The sequence below is a fragment of the Pseudopipra pipra genome, chromosome 9 (genome assembly GCF_036250125.1).
Source record: "Pseudopipra pipra isolate bDixPip1 chromosome 9, bDixPip1.hap1, whole genome shotgun sequence".
NCBI lineage: Eukaryota > Metazoa > Chordata > Aves > Passeriformes > Pipridae > Pseudopipra > Pseudopipra pipra.
The window spans coordinates 90,566-106,540 of record NC_087557.1 but is presented as its reverse complement, the minus strand read 5'-3'; the positions used below and the strand labels follow the sequence as shown (position 1 = coordinate 106,540).

At 56.9% G+C, this 15,975-nt stretch overlaps 2 long non-coding RNA genes across 4 annotated transcripts; both read left to right on the top strand.

The window, feature by feature from the left end:
• Positions 1 to 2,090: 2,090 nt before the first annotated feature.
• Positions 2,091 to 6,056, top strand: LOC135418587 (uncharacterized). Of its 3 annotated transcripts, XR_010432542.1 has the most exons (5): positions 2,091 to 2,308; positions 2,858 to 3,040; positions 4,554 to 4,685; positions 5,214 to 5,387; positions 5,658 to 6,056. It is a non-coding gene; the product is annotated as an uncharacterized LOC135418587 (long non-coding RNA). The 3 variants fall into 3 exon arrangements; XR_010432541.1 differs by lacking the exon at positions 2,858 to 3,040 and having other exon boundaries at positions 2,116 to 2,308; positions 5,658 to 5,893; XR_010432540.1 differs by lacking the exons at positions 2,091 to 2,308; positions 2,858 to 3,040 and having other exon boundaries at positions 4,043 to 4,685; positions 5,658 to 5,891.
• A 5,762-nt stretch (positions 6,057 to 11,818) lies between these two features.
• LOC135418583 (uncharacterized) lies at positions 11,819 to 15,116 on the top strand. Its single transcript, XR_010432535.1, has 6 exons — positions 11,819 to 11,916; positions 12,383 to 12,782; positions 12,883 to 12,980; positions 13,449 to 13,857; positions 13,958 to 14,052; positions 14,508 to 15,116. It is a non-coding gene; the product is annotated as an uncharacterized LOC135418583 (long non-coding RNA).
• Positions 15,117 to 15,975: the final 859 nt, after the last annotated feature.

Below are 15,975 nucleotides of genomic sequence, written 5' to 3'. Positions count from 1 at the left end.
AATCATGAGATTTTCATGACGCTACCAGAAAAAAGATCAACCCAAATCATTCTATGATTCTATGATTAAATTAAAGTCTACTTATTAGAATGGAGAAATAATATTTTCCCATAGTGCAAGCAAACTCCAACTGCTTCCAGAAAGTTTACAACTTTGATTAAAGTTCTTTGGTTCTAAATAATGTAACAATCATGGGGAAATGCTGATACAGAAAAGGAGGAAAATGTGAGATGTGAGCTCCACTGTTAAATTGACTTTTCTTGGTTACCATGGCAACATAATCTTCCTGTGGGGGAAACCGTCTCATGTTATATCTGTATAATTGCAGGAGTCCTCTTTATAGCTTAACAAAGCTACATTGAGCACACACTCTGTCAGTTTTCTGTACTATGCAGGGAGGTTAAAAGACATTTTCTGAACTGAAGTGCATCTGATTGTCTGATTGTTTGGAAAGGACTTTATTGTAAGGATTAGGGATTCAGCAGCTCTGGATAAAGCATGCACTCAGACAGAACATCGATTTCCAGGATAGCAACACTGCCAAACTGAGCTTGTAACATAGACACTCTCAGGATAATTTGTATATCTCATTAAATGCTAATTCTTCACGAGAAGAATCAGGATAGGGAGGCTGATTTAACACCTAGAGGGATTCGTGGGCTACAGTGAGGACACTGACCACGAGCCTGGTGCTCCTGAAAAGGGCAGGTATTGACCTGACAAGTGCCTCAGATCGATCTGTGACAAGAAGTGGGAGGTGGAGTTGGTACCAGAGTCGCTGTCCTTTCACACACAGTTAGTCACTGGCCTGCAGAAAAGAAGGGGGTTCCTGCCTGCTGCTCTCCCCTGTCCCTGCCCCGTTCCCTGGGAAAGTGCAGCTCTTGTCACTGCAGTGTAAAGGTGGGGAAAAGGCAGCGAGAGAAAGGCAGCCCAGCTTGGGGGGTGACCCTCCCTTCCTTCAGCTGCTGGGAAACATGGCCGGGGGTCCCTCAGAGGCACTGCAGCTGAGGAGCTGCACCACTGCCAGAGGGACTTGGCAGTGACGGGGCAAGGGCAGCTCCTAAAATGCCCAGCTGGAGGAACGAGCCGCCCAGGCCTCCGCACCAAGCCCTGTGCAGGGCACTTGGGCTGCTGGGGAATGGCCCAGCAGGGAGGTTCTGCTCCTGCCAGCCCAGCTGTTGCTCCAACCCCATAGGAGGGGAGGTATTTTGTCAGGACAGTCGCTCATGGAACGGGTTGCCTGGGGAGGTTGTTGTATCCCCATCTGTGGAATGTTCCAAAACATGACTGGATCCCTCCCTGAGCAGCCCGGTCCGATCCCATTGGTGACTGTGGCCTGAGCAGGAGGTCAGACTTAGAGACCTTTGACTGTCTCTTCTGACCCAGATTGCTCTACAGTCCTGCAGCAGTTCTGGCTTCTTACAGTCCATGAGACCTGTTGGTTCCACAGTCTGCAGAGAAGCTCCTTTGCCCAGCAGGCAGTCCTGGAATGCCCAGCCATCCATGGCAGAGATTCCCAGAGCTGCCACGTGCCCCAGCTGTCCCTGAGCCCCAGCTTTGGCCTCGGCACTGAAACGCTGCCAGGACCTGTCCCTGCTGTGCAGGTCCGTGGAGCTGCAGGACACGGTGTCACACAGCACACACGGCCACTGGGTCCTGCCAGCTCCTCCAGCCTGTGCTTCCTGATTGCCGGGGATTTTAGGGGCCACCTGTCTCCAGGGATGGGCAGGGAAACAGAGATTTCCTGTGACTGGGAGCAACGCAGGGCCTTGCCAAGGCAAGCAAATCGCCCGGGCTCCAGGTGCCCGTGTGCAATTCCATCTCCAGGCTCTCCCCCAGCAGCAGGTTCCTGTCCCCAGTTCCCGATCTCCCTCAGCTGAGCGGGCGGGGCGGGGCCGCGGGGACCGGCGGGCTGGGATTGGGCGGCGGCGCTCGAGCGCTGATTGGGCAGCGCTGGCGGCCCGCGGTATAAAGGGCGGGCGGGGCGGGTGCGGTCGGTTGTGTGTGAGGGCTGAGGGCGCGGCCCCGCTGCTGCCCGGGCTGCGGAGGGGAGAGCGCCTTGGCCGATGGGTTATGGACCGGGGGAGCCGGGGGGCGTTTAGGGGCGCCTTGTGCTGGGCAGCGGGGGCCGGGCTTTTTGGTTTTTTGGTGCTGCGTTAATGGTTTTTGCTCGTTCTGTGTCCATTTGCAGCCTCGCTCGTGGTTTCCCCTGGGGCGGAGGCGAGTTGTGCTTCCTGCGGGGAGAGAGAAGGGCCTTGGGAAGCTGCTCCATGAGCCACAGCTGTGCCGAGCCCGGGAGTCTGTCCAGGTAAGAGCAGGGCTTGTACTGCCAGGGAGGAGCTGGGTTTGCTGTTGGAAGGTAGAATGTGCCCGTGCCTTTAAATGCAAGGACAGGGAGAAGCTGGGAGGGACCCTGAGCAGGTTTGGTGGCACGACAGCAGTTTGAAAAGACCTTGAGTGTTGGAGAAATGTCCTGGTAAGATGATTCCTGTTTTGCAGGGAGGCAGTTTGCAAGGACAGGGGGGTTGCTGTGCTCTCTAGCAAAAATACTGCCCTTGAGCTGTCCAGGGTGAGGAAATGTTGGCCCCGTGTGGGCTGGAGCAAAGGTGTGTGGGTGCCTGTGTGTGACAGCCGTGGGTGTGCAGGAAGGGGGTTCTGGTGCCATTGGAGCTGCCAGGGAGCCAAAAAGGGCACAGTTGTCTGAAAAAGGCAAAAAGTCTCAGCCTCTGTTGACACCTGTACCAAAGGAGATGCAAATTTTCCCTTTCTCATCTGCAGACTTCACAAAGCTCCCAGGAAAGGAAGCTTTAGATTCGTCCCCAGCTTTATGCTAAAGGTTTCCTTCCTCCTGTCTCAGCACCCTTTCTGCTGCTGGGAGAGCACGAGGTGGATGGAGAGGATCCCCAGGCATGTGCAGGCACAAGGGACTCGTACAACTGCGATTTTCCTCCAGCCCTTGTGGAAGGGACTTTCAGGATACTCTTGGGAATGGGCCAGCTCTCCTGCTGGAGCTTTTCTGTGGAATATTTGAACACAAAGGGTAAAAGTAAAGTCAGGTCTGTTCTGGAGTATATTACACTTGTGCAAAACTCCTTTCTTCTGTTTATTTTCTGTTCTAAAAAGCACAGTCTGGGGTTCCTGAGCACTTCCTATTGAGTGATTCCATGAAAATAATTTTGTACTGAAAGGGGAAAGGAGCTGTCTGTGGGAGGTCAGGTGTCCATGATAAAAGCTTTATGTTTTTCAGTCAGATAAGCCTTAAAATATCTCACAGTGTATAGGAATGCCTGGCTTCTAAAACTCACAGCTGAGTCTTAGGGGTTTCTCTGAAGAGCTGATTTCAGGCAGCAGAATTGGCCCCCAGGAGGGACTCTGTGCCTGCTCTCCCGTGGCTCCAAGGGATCTCTGGCCCTTCACGCCGGCACCGAGATTTTCTCGGGAAGGGCCTCAGATCCCCGGACCAGTCTGGGACACAGGCAAGATCCCCCTGCAGTTTAGGACCAAATTGGGCCCCTGGAGGGACAGTGCTGTTGGTGCCCCCGGGTTGGGGCACCCCGAGGACTCCAGCGCGCACCGAAAGGATTATTCGGGGAGATCCTCGGGGTGCCCGGCCCTGGGGAGCTCAAAGCAAGGTCCCTGCCATGGATTCAGGCATTGCTGAGAGTATCCCAGGGGTCCCTGTCCCTGCTAGACGTGGAGCTCTCTAATGGGCTGTAATTGGGTGCTAAAAGTGGTGCTCCAAGTGCCAAAGAAGTGTGGGATTGGGATTAAGAAATGAGCAGTGAGGGTCCAATTGGCTGTTTTCTCTGGAATGTGACTGTGAGAGCTGCAGGAGTGCCAGGTGTGTGTTCCAGTCCCCAGCATTTGGTTTGCACCTGTCCTGGTCAGACACAGGTCCAACTTGCTCAGTCCTTAACCCAAGAGAGGGAGAATTAGGGGCTGGCACTGTTAAGGTGATTGGTGTGACAGGGGTTAAACTGGGAAAACATTGGGGAATTCTTGAGTTTGTCTGTTTGCCAAAGTCACCCAAACCTGTGCTAGGAAGAGAGGGACTGGAAAAGTTGAGGCAGAAATGGAATTGAAAACTGGGGCTATTGACACTGTAATTGCTGAAACTAAATGTGTCCAAGCAGCAGCTCTTGTTGTGCAGGGAATAACTCCTGTCAGCAGCAAGGCCCCGACTGAAGTGGCAGCTGCAGTTGTTCCTGTGGTGTGGGCCAGTGGAACTGCAGGAGAGTGGAAGAGGGCAGAACCTGTAGGTATTACCCCTACTGTGGGATCTCTGCTGGTAAGGCCAAGCCAGTATCCTTTAAAATCAGAATGGCAGCTTGGATTGGTTGCAGGAACAGCTGAATTTGCTCCTCCTGGTTTGCTTGTAGAAGGTGAATGCCAGAACCTGCCAAGGAACCAATGGCCAAGGGGATTGATTAGTGCAGGACCTGAGAGAACCCCCTGAAATGACAACCTGGAGCAGTTTCCAGTATTAGATTGCAAAGATGGCCTTGGCTGCCTCTCCTTGAGCAAGGAAAGCCAAGAAACCTTTGCTTTTGCAGGAGAAAATGGGGCAAGCGGGCAGGAAGAAGAGAAGCCCTGTGACTCCTCCCTGAGCCCCAGCCAGCCCCTGAACTGCCTTCCTGGGAATGGTGGGACGGGCTGGACTCTGGATTGCTCCCTCTGCATGTGTGGTAAGACTGTTGTGCCAACTTTTCCAACAGCCTGTAAGCATTTGCAGCCTTGGCTAGATGGTGCAAGGGCAGCCTTTAAGCAGCTGAAGCATTCCCTGAGGAGAGCTCTGGGTCTGCCAGATGTGTCAGAACTGTTGGCAGCATCTTTGGTGGGGAGGGCAAAGAAAGGCCAAGGGGTGCAGTGACCCCCCTGAGAAGGGACTTTGAGTTAATGGCATCCCTGATGGTGAACTTTGTGGGCTGTTCCCCCTGCAGGGCAGGTGACAGTCCCAGCTACAGGGATGGGAAAAATGGTTAAAAGGGAGCCCCAAAAGCTGGAAATCCTCCTGGAGGCTCTTGGCAAACAGAGTTTCCTGAGTTCCCCCTGACAGAAGGACAGTGAGAGCTTTTGAGTGCTGGTAGATCCTTTGAATAGAGAGCCTTGAGTGTGTCCTTGTTGCCCCAGTAGGCCTTGTCCAACTCCCCATCTTCCAGGGGATATACATATTAAAGTTTCAAATGCTGTTCCTAATCCTTTGGTGGCTTGAGGCTCTCCCCTCAGGAACTGCAGGAACTCCTGGTGCCGCCTGGGCCGATGGATTGGACGCCCCAGCCCCTCCGTTCCTGCCCAGCCCCTGGGGCCGTGTCCAGTGGTGGCACTGCCAGCCCTGCAGGGGAAGTGGGAAGGGCCTTTGCAGGTCTGGTGGGTCACATTGATAGCAGGTAAAGTTGCAGAAAAAGGACCTGGGGTCTGTTATTCTTGAGTTCAGAAAGCTCCTTTTGATTGGTGAGCAGAACAAAGTGGATCCTTCAGAGTTCTCATCCGTGTTTGTGTCTCAGCCTGTGTTAGGATTCAGGGCTGTCAAGTGTTGTCACTGAGGAGTCAAACTGTGCTTTAAATAATGAGACCCTGGCCTGGTGGCCCAGTGTCAAGAAAAAAGGTGGAATGATATGTGAGTGTTGAGATGTAACAAGGGCTAATCCTTTTTGCAGTGGGATGGAGCCTGGAAAGTGCACAGAGCTGAGCCAAGGGATTGAAAGGGACCAAGCAAGGGAGGTGAAGAAAGAAGGAAGAAGGGAAGTGAGGCAGCAGGCAAGCAGCACCAAGTTGCTGTGTAAGCAGGTGAGTTGTGTTGAGGTTCCTCAGGCAGGCACTGAGGACTTGGAGGGCTCCAGACAGAGCAGACCTGGGAAGGCCCTCGGTGAAGCCCCTCAGAGACCTTCTAAGGGTAGGTGTGTGTGGTGATAAGTGTTGGGATTGTCCTGAATGTGGAATAGGAATGCAGGGAAGGAAAACGAACCCTCCTGTAATGCTGCCATATCAGCTGCAGTGGAGACCCCTCCGTGTGCCCTTTGGGAGTGGATTGCCAGGACCCCCATGGGGCTGGGATCATGGCAGGGGGTTGTAAGCAAGGAATGCCTGGCTTCTAAAATTCACCAGCTGAGCCTTAGAGGCTTCTTTGCAGAGCTGATTTCAGGCAGCAGAATTGGCCCCCAGGAGGGACTCTGTGCCTGCTCTCCCGTGGCTCCAAGGGATCTCTGGCCCTTCACGCCGGCACCGAGATTTTCTCGGGAAGGGCCTCAGATCCCTGGGCCAGTCTGGGACACAGGCAAGATCCCCCTGCAGTTTGGGACCAAATTGGCCCCCTGGAGGGACAGTGCTGTTGGTGCCCCCAGGTTGGGGCACCCCGAGGACTCCAGCGCGCACCGAAAGGATTATTCGGGGAGATCCTCGGGGTGCCCGGCCCTGGGGAGCTCAAAGCAAGGTCCCTGCCATGGATTCAGGCATTGCTGAGAGTATCCCAGGGGTCCCTGTCCCTGCTAGACGTGGAGCTCTCTAATGGGCTGTAATTGGGTGCTAAAAGTGGTGCTCCAAGTGCCAAAGCAGTGTGGGATTGAGATTAAGAACTGAGCAGTGAGGGTCCAATTGGCTGTTTTCTCTGGAATGTGACTGTGAGAGCTGCAGGAGTGCCAGGTGTGTGTTCCAGTCCCCAGCATTTGGTTTGCACTTGTCCTGGTCAGACACAGGTCCAACTTGCTCAGTCCTTAACCCAAGAGAGGGAGAATGAAGGGCTGGCACTGTTAAGGTGTTTGGTGTGACAGGGGTGTAGTGGTTTGAATCTTGTTTTCCCCCAGAGGCTAAGAAAAGTGGTAGACCCCAAGGGGTGGAAACCCCTGGAAGTTTTGAAGTTCTGTCCAATGGGCGCTCCTGCAAAAGTGTCAACACATCACAAGCAAACAGAAGACATGGAGTTGTAGTTTTGGTTGTTGAGGAGTGGTGGCCACGTTGTAGAGCCACGAGGAAGGGGCTCTGAGCCCCTCAGGTCCTCTGGGCCCTTCCAGCCCCTGGCTGGGAGGGACTGGAGAGACTTGGAACAGTGTTAGACTGGACTAAGTGTCTGTAGTTATGCCGGGAGATGTTTTTCTCCATGGGCACAGAGCAGCAGCCGGGACTGACCAGAGAAACGGTGGCAGAGAGCCAGAGATAAGAACCTGAACTGAAGGAGCAGCAGAAGCAACATGCAGCACCAGAGAAAGGACTCCTGGAAGGAGAGCTGAGGAAAAGAGAGAGCAGCAGAGAGACAGAGTTCTGGGGGTAAGAACTGTACCAGACCCCCTCCCCAAACTCCTTTGAGACCTCTTGGAGAAGAGGGACATGGACTCCTATTTTGGAGAGCAGTTTTGGACATGCAGCACTAGAGAGAGAGGAGCTGAGAAGCTCAGAGCATCCTGGAGCTGGACCGGGACGGCCAGATGGAATGCAGGGGGAGTGACCTTGGCTCCCCCCTCGCACTGCTGCCACAGTGGCAGCCTGAGAGACAGGGCACAGAGGCCCTGCAAGAGATACCAGACAGTCACGAAGACCCCCCTGTGTCTCGTGATATGACCGTGGTGATACGACCTTGTCTGGGGTGACGAAGCCCATGGAAGACCCCTTTGCCTGTGTCAAGGGGGCCGGGGGAGCTTGGGTACCTCCCTCGTGAGTGCTGGCAGAAAGCCAGCCACAGCTGCTGCATGTGGAGAAGACAGACAGAACCTGCTGCCTTAGAAGATACTGCTGCTTAAGGACTGGAAGGGGTCTGTCCTTCTTTCCCTCCTGGACTTTTATTTGGAGGAGAGAAGAGATCTGATCCACTGTAAATACATATGTCATGGTAGAGATAGTTGTGATCGTGTGTATAATGTGATGTTATATTTATTTGTACAGTCATTGTAATATATTCCCTTTCCCCCACTTTGAGTCTGGTGTGTTTTGTCTGGAAAAACCCATCTCACATTAGGTTGAGATGTGGGAGGGGGAATGGAGCTAGGGGATTGGATTTTGGGACTATCTCAAACCATGACATCAGTGTACTCCTAATTAAAGTGCCTTTTACTCCGTGTTCCCAGGCTCCCTCTTTTCCTTCGGTCGCCGTGGACACTGTGCCGGACACCTCTGGCAGGACTAACCCTGTGGCTTTTATGTCCAACGTGCTGTATGCCTGCAGGTAAGAAAAGCTGGGAGTGCAGTCCCTCTGCTTTGATTGCTGTGTCTCTTGGGGAGTTATTTTGGAGGGGAAATTTGGTTTGAAGGGGACCTTCAAAGGCCACCCTGTCTTCCGTGGGCAGGGGCACCTTCCACTCTCATCCCCGGTTGGATGCTGCAGGTCCCATCCAGCCTGGCCTGGAACACTTGCAGGGATCCAGGGGCAGGCTCAGCTTCCCTGTGCGGTGTGCTCTAATAGCTCTCCACTGGCATGGTGAAAAATTTTGTCAGCGTGTTTTGTTCGAGGATGGGAAGCAGGACCTGGGGGAAAATGCCATTCTGTTAGGTGCAGAGGGAAATAATTCTCCTTTGAAGTGAAATGGGTTTTGCACGAGCCTCGTCTGCCTTATGTTTGAATTGCTTTCTCTTCTCGGCAGTTGTTTTAAATTAAACTTTTATTTTGTGTCTCCCCCCTCAGCATCCTGTCCGAGACAAAGCTACCTTTCTTTCCTCGTGGGAATGGACCGGCCGGGCTTTGGCAATGTGGCCCCTGGAAAGACAAAGTGACCTCTTGCAGCAGGGGAAGACTGAAGCAAGGGGTGCCAGGAAGAACTGGAGTTTCTGGGGAATAAAAGCTGGAAGCGTGCCCCCGAAAGTCCCCAGCCCCGGGTGGTCAGTGGTCTGACTTGCACGGCCCGGTGGCCTTGGCCAGGAGCGGTCCTGCCGGCCTGTACTTTGAATTTCCTGCCCAGGCTGTAATTTTAATTTCCACTGGGTGCTGGCAAAGCCCCCCTGGGGGTGAGCCCCAGTGCCTGGCAGGAGCGGAGCGGGCTTGCGGGGCCCTCCTGGCAGGCGTTGTGTCTAAGGGAAGGGTAGGGGGGCCTTTGTCTGTCCCAGAGGAGCTTCAGTGTTCTTTGTTGCTCTCTGGAGGACTAAGAACTAAAAAAAATAAAAGCAAAGGAGAAAGAAAAGAAAAGAAAATGAAATGAAAAATAAAGAGAATAAAAAATGAAGGCAATAAAGAAGGAAAATGAAAGAAAAAAAATGAAAGCGAGCAAAGTAAAAAGGCCCTAATAAAATGCCAAGTGACATGAAAGGGAAAAACAGGGCTTCTTGGGCACCCCGGGGTTTACTCCCCGCCCCGCCCCGCCCCGCCCCGCCCCGCCCCGTGACTTGGGGGTCCCCCCTAAAGTGTGAGAAGGGGAGCCCAAAAGGTGGTCGGGGGAAGGGCGGGGAGCCGAAAAGGCAGCGGAGGGGGTGCCGCGAAATGTGAGGGAGGGGCCGGGGCAAAGCGGGCGAGGCGCGCGCGGCGAGAGCGAGCGAAGGCGGGCGGTGTGGGGGGGGCAGGCAAGGTGGCGACGGCGGCGCATGCGCAGTCGTAGGCGAGACGCCGGCGATCACGTGGTAAGTGAGGGCGGGCGGGCGAGGGCAAGCGGCGACGCATGCGCAGTGGCTCCTGTGCCGCTGCAGCGCTCCCCGCTCGACTTGAGGGCCGGCTCCGGCGGCACGGCGGGAGCTGCGGTCTCCCGTCTCTCCCGGGGTGTGCGCGGGGGGAATAAGGTGAAGATTTTTGGGGCGAAAGCGCAGAAATTAGCGAGGGTCGTTGTCCGGGTAAAGCGGGGCACCGGAAGTAGAGAGCGACCGGGCTGTTTTGGAGGGCGCACCACCGGACCGGAAGTTCGCTCCGAGGCCACACTCAAGATGGCGCCGCCGAAACCGGAACTTAGCCCGGCCACACTCAAGATGGCGGCGAGAGGCCCCCTCGCCTCAGAGAGGCGTTTATCCTGGTGCCTGACCTCCGCCTCGCCCCGGACCCCCGCCCCGCGCCCGCAGCGCCGTCTCGCCGCGCCGCTTCCCGCTGTGGGGACGGGGCGGGGCGCTCGGCGGCGCCGGGAGCGGGCGGCGGGTTCGCGGGCGGCGGCAGGCACCGGCGCGGGCAGCCCCCTCTCGGCGACGCGGCGCGCCGCGCAGGCGCAGGAACCCGGCGATCACCGCCCCCCCGCCCGCCCGCCCGCCCCGCTCCGCTCCCGCTCCGCTCCCGCTCCGCTCCCGCCGCGCCCCCGCCGTGCCCCGGAGATGCTGTCGGGGCTGCGCCACCGCCTCCCCCCCCCCGGAAGCGACCCACGGCGGCGGATCCGACGTCGGGCTCTGCAGGAGATCGTCGCTGGGGTAAGCGGGGGCCCGGCGGGGGGGCGGCGGCCGCTCTTCTGCCTCTCCCGCGGCCAGCGGGGCCTGCAGGCAGGGGAAGCGACAGGCAGGTTTCTCGCCTCTGCGGAGACACTCGCACCTGCGTGCCGCCGCCAGGAGAAGGGGTGGCGAGAGCGGCAGGCGGCAGGGCCGGGCTCGGATGTGCCCTGGCATCGCACCCCCCCCGCGGGGAGGCTCTGTGCCGCCTCAGGGACAGAGGAAGCGGATCTTGCAGGACCCCTTTGTTCGCTCGTTGAGCTCGCAAGAGACACAAGGGGCATGAAATCCCAGGGCAGCTGCGCCTGCCGGAGGGGTTGCAGGGAGAAGCAGCTGGGGGGGGGGGGAGGGTGTTTGCTCTCTGCCCTTTTGCCACCTTCTCCTCGCTTCCCTGGGACTGCAGGGAATCCCAGCTCCCCTTGGCTTCTCCGGGGGCCTCGCGGCAGGGTTTCGAAGTGTGGCCCTGAGATTTTCTGGCCTTGGAACTGATGGCTGTTTCGGGGCACGTCTCAGCGGGCAGTGTGTCTTTTAACGCTTGCCGGGGCAGGAGAACTGCGGTGGAAGAAAGCAAAGGAAGCCCAGAGCCTGGAGTAGGCAGGCCCGGGCCTCTGGCGAGCCCAGGCCTTGCTGCTCGGTGTCGATTGTGCCCGGGGCTTGTTCCTCACCGTTGGGGTCCAAATGAGAGGGGAGCAAGAGGCAGAACAGCCCGCTGCTGCTGCTGGGGCTGAACTGTCTGCAGTGCCCGGGGGCCGGGCAGGACTTGGCCCCGATGCCTGCATTGCTCTGCAGCGGCCAGGGAGGGGTCCCAAAAGTCATCCCCCCGCCTGCTGTGCTGCACAGCAGGGGCTGGCTAGGCCGGTTCCCGGCCGGGGGAGCCCGGGGGAGGCCGTGCTGGGGCTGAGGGGCTGCTGCTCTCTGGGCCTCTCGGGCTTTGCCTTGGAATCCCAAAGCCTGGGCCTGCGCGGGGGGGAGGAGGCAAAGGTGACTGTAAATTGGTCTGTTGGGGAGTGTTTTGGGGCCGAGTTCATGCTCTTGGCTTGTTGTGTGTCAATTCCCAGCCTCGGTCAGGGCTTCGCGGGGAGCATTGCTGCTGCTGCCGCCGCTGCCGCCGCCGCCGGGAGAGAGAAGTCCTTTGGGAAGCCGGGATAAAACCAGCAACTCTGTGAATTGCCCAGCTTTTCCTAGGGAAGGGCAGGTTTTAGGGAAGAAAGGCCCGTCCTCGCGAAAGGCGCCGCGGGTCTCGCAAGGGGGGGGCCGCGCGGCTGCAGTGCCGTTCCCGGCCGTGTCCGCCAGGCGGCGACTGCGAGGCGGCGCCCGGCGGTCGGGGCGGGCTGGGAAGCGGAGAGCTGGAGTGTTTTGGCACTGCCGGGCTTCTCCGAGCTTCAATCCGGAGTGGGAGCTTTTTGTGGGACTGCACAGCGAAGCTGCCTGTGGGAATGACCCGGCTGTTGCTCGGTGTACTCCTAACGACAGTGTCTTTTATTCCGTGTTCCCAGGCTGCCTCTTTTCCTTCGGTCGCCGTGGACACTGTGCCGGACGCCTCTGGCAGGACTAACTACCGTGGCTTTTACGTCCAGCGTGCTGTGCTGTGTGTGCCTGCAGGTAAGAAAAGCTGGGAGTGCAGTCCCTCTGCTTTGATTGCTGTGTCTCTTTGGGAGTTGTTTCGGAGGGGAATGAGAGAGGGATTTGGTTTGAAGGGGACCTTCAAAGGCCACCCTGTCTTCCGTGGGCAGGGGCACCTTCCACTCTCATCCCCGGTTGGATGCTGCAGGTCCCATCCAGCCTGGCCTGGAACACTTGCAGGGATCCAGGGGCAGGCTCAGCTTCCCTGTGCGGTGTGCTCTAATAGCTCTCCACTGGCATGGTGAAAAATTTTGTCAGCGTGTTTTGTTCGAGGATGGGAAGCAGGACCTGGGGGAAAATGCCATTCTGTTAGGTGCAGAGGGAAATAATTCTCCTTTGAAGTCAAATGGGTTTTGCACGAGCCTCGTCTGCCTTATGTTTGAATTGCTTTCTCTTCTCGGCAGTTGTTTTAAATTAAACTTTTATTTTGTGTCTCCCCCCTCAGCATCCTGTCCGAGACAAAGCTACCTTTCTTTCCTCGTGGGAATGGACCGGCCGGGCTTTGGCAATCTGTCCCCTCGAAAGGCAAAGTGACCTCTTGCAGCAGGGGAAGACTGAAGCAAGGGGTGCCAGGAAGAACTGGAGTCTCTGGAGAATAAAAGCTGGAAGTATGGCCCCGAAAGTCCCCAGCCCCGGGTGGTCAGTGGTCTGACTTGCACGGCCCGGTGGCCTTGGCCAGGAGCGGTCCTGCGGGAAGCACCTTTGCCCAGGCTGTAATTTTAATTTCCACTGGGTGCTGGCAAAGCCCCCCTGGGGGTGAGCCCCAGTGCCCGGCAGGAGCGGAGCGGGCTTGCGGGGAGGTGTTCACCCGGTCAGCGTCAGGAACCATCCTAACTGAGGCCTCGGTGAGTGCTTTTTGTGTGACTGGACAGTGAAGCTGTGTGAATGACCTGGCTATTGCTCAGTGTACTCCTAATTAAAGTGCCTTTTACTCCGTGTTCCCAGGCTCCCTCTTTCCATTCGGTCGCCGTGGACACTGTGCCGGACACCTCTGGCAGGACTAACCCTGTGGCTTTTATGTCCAATGTGCTGTATGCCTGCAGGTAAGAAAAGCTGGGAGTGCAGTCCCTCTTCTTTGGTTGCTGTGTCTCTTTGGGAGTTATTTTGGAGGGGAATGAGAGAGCGATTTGGTTTGAAGGGGACCTTCAAAGGCCACCCTGTCTTCCGTGGGCAGGGGCACCTTCCATTATCTTCGGTTGGATGCTGCAGGTCCCATCCAGCCTGGCCTGGAACACTTGCAGGGATCCAGGGGCAGGCTCAGCTTCCCTGTGCGGTGCTCTCTAATAGCTCTCCACTGGCATGGTGAAAAATTTTGTCAGTGTGTTTTGTTCGAGGATGGGAAGCAGGACCGGGGTGAAAATTGCGTTCTCTGAGGTGCAGAGGGACATAATTCTCCTTTGAAGTCAAATGTACTGGGTTTTGCACGAGCCTCGTCTGCCTTATGTTTGAATTGCTTTCTCTTCTCGGCAGTTGTTTTAAATTAAACTTTTATTTTGTGTCTCCCCCCTCAGCATCCTGTCCGAGACAAAGCTACCTTTCTTTCCTCGTGGGAATGGACCGGCCGGGCTTTGGCAATCTGGCCCCTGGAAAGACAAAGTGACCTCTTGCAGCAGGGGAAGACTGAAGCAATGGGTGCCAGGAAGAACTGGAGTCTCTGGAGAATAAAAGCTGGAAGCGTGCCCCCGAAAGTCCCCAGCCCCGGGTGGTCAGTGGTCTGACTTGCACGGCCCGGTGGCCTTGGCCAGGAGCGGTCCTGCCGGCCTGTACTTTGAATTTCCTGCCCAGGCTGTAATTTTAATTTCCACTGGGTGCTGGCAAAGCCCCCCTGGGGGTGAGCCCCAGTGCCTGGCAGGAGCGGAGCGGGCTTGCGGGGAGGTGTTCACCCGGTCAGCGTCAGGAACCATCCTAACTGAGGCCTCGGTGAGTGCTTTTTGTGTGACTGGACAGTGAAGCTGTGTGAATGACCTGGCTATTGCTCAGTGTACTCCTAATTAAAGTGCCTTTTACTCCGTGTTCCCAGGCTCCCTCTTTCCCTTCGGTCGCCGTGTGTGTGCCGGACACCTCTGGCAGGACTAACCCTGTGGCTTTTATGTCCAACGTGCTGTATGCCTGCAGGTAAGAAAAGCTGGGAGTGCAGTCCCTCTGCTTTGATTGCTGTGTCTCTTTGGGAGTTATTTTGGAGGGGAAATTTGGTTTGAAGGGGACCTTCAAAGGCCACCCTGTCTTTGTGGGCAGGGGCACCTTCCACTCTCATCCCCGGTTGGATGCTGCAGGTCCCATCCAGCCTGGCCTGGAACACTTGCAGGGATCCAGGGGCAGGCTCAGCTTCCCTGTGCAGTGCTCTCTAATAGCTCTCCACTGGCATGGTGAAAAATTTTGTCAGCGTGTTTTGTTCGAGGATGGGAAGCAGGACCTGGGGGAAAATGCCATTCTGTTAGGTGCAGAGGGAAATAATTCTCCTTTGAAGTGAAATGGGTTTTGCACGAGCCTCGTCTGCCTTATGTTTGAATTGCTTTCTCTTCTCGGCAGTTGTTTTAAATTAAACTTTTATTTTGTGTCTCCCCCCTCAGCATCCTGTCCGAGACAAAGCTACCTTTCTTTCCTCGTGGGAATGGACCGGCCGGGCTTTGGCAATCTGGCCCCTGGAAAGACAAAGTGACCTCTTCCAACAGGGGAAGATTGAAGCAAGGGGTGCCAGGAAGAACTGGAGTTTCTGGGGAATAAAAGCTGGAAGCGTGCCCCCGAAAGTCCCCAGCCCCGGGTGGTCAGTGGTCTGACTTGCACGGACCGGTGGCTTTGGCCAGGAGCGGTCCTGCCGGCCTGTACTTTGAATTTCCTGCCCAGGCTGTAATTTTAATTTCCACTGGGTGCTGGCAAAGCCCCCCTGGGGGTGAGCCCCAGTGCCTGGCAGGAGCGGAGCGGGCTTGCGGGGCCCTCCTGGCAGGCGTTGTGTCTAAGGGAAGGGTAGGGGGGCCTTTGTCTGTCCCAGAGGAGCTTCAGTGTTCTTTGTTGCTCTCTGGAGGACTAAGAACTAAAAAAAATAAAAGCAAAGGAGAAAGAAAAGAAAAGAAAATGAAATGAAAAATAAAGAGAATAAAAAATGAAGGCAATAAAGAAGGAAAATGAAAGAAAAAAAATGAAAGCGAGCAAAGTAAAAAGGCCCTAATAAAATGCCAAGTGAAATGAAAGGGAAAACCAGGGCTTCTTGGGCACCCCGGGGTTTACTCCCCGCCCCGCCCCGCCCCGCCCCGCCCCGCCCCGTGACTTGGGGGTCCCCCCTAAAGTGTGAGAAGGGGAGCCCAAAAGGTGGTCGGGGGAAGGGCGGGGAGCCGAAAAGGCAGCGGAGGGGGTGCCGCGAAATGTGAGGGAGGGGCCGGGGCAAAGCGGGCGAGGCGCGCGCGGCGAGAGCGAGCGAAGGCGGGCGGTGTGGGGGGGGCAGGCAAGGTGGCGACGGCGGCGCATGCGCAGTCGTAGGCGAGACGCCGGCGATCACGTGGTAAGTGAGGGCGGGCGAGCGAGGGCAAGCGGCGACGCATGCGCAGTGGCTCCTGTGCCGCTGCAGCGCTCCCCGCTCGACTTGAGGGCCGGCTCCGGCGGCACGGCGGGAGCTGCGGTCTCCCGTCTCTCCCGGGGTATGCGCGGGGGGAATGAGGTGAAGATTTTTGGGGCGAAAGCGCAGAAATTAGCGAGGGTCGTTGTCCGGGTAAAGCGGGGCACCGGAAGTAGAGAGCGACCGGGCTGTTTTGGAGGGCGCACCAGCGGACCGGAAGTTCGCTCCGAGGCCACACTCAAGATGGCGCCGCCGAAACCGGAACTTAGCCCGGCCACACTCAAGATGGCGGCGAGAGGCCCCCTCGCCTCAGAGAGGCGTTTTTCCTGGTGCCTGACCTCCGCCTCGCCCCGGACCCCCGCCCCGCGCCCGCGGCGCCGTCTCGCCGCGCCGCTTCCCGCTGTCCCCTCGAAAGACTAAAGTGACCTCTTCCAGCAGGGGAAGACTGAAGCAAGGGGTGCCAGGAAGAACTGGAGTCTCTGGAGAAT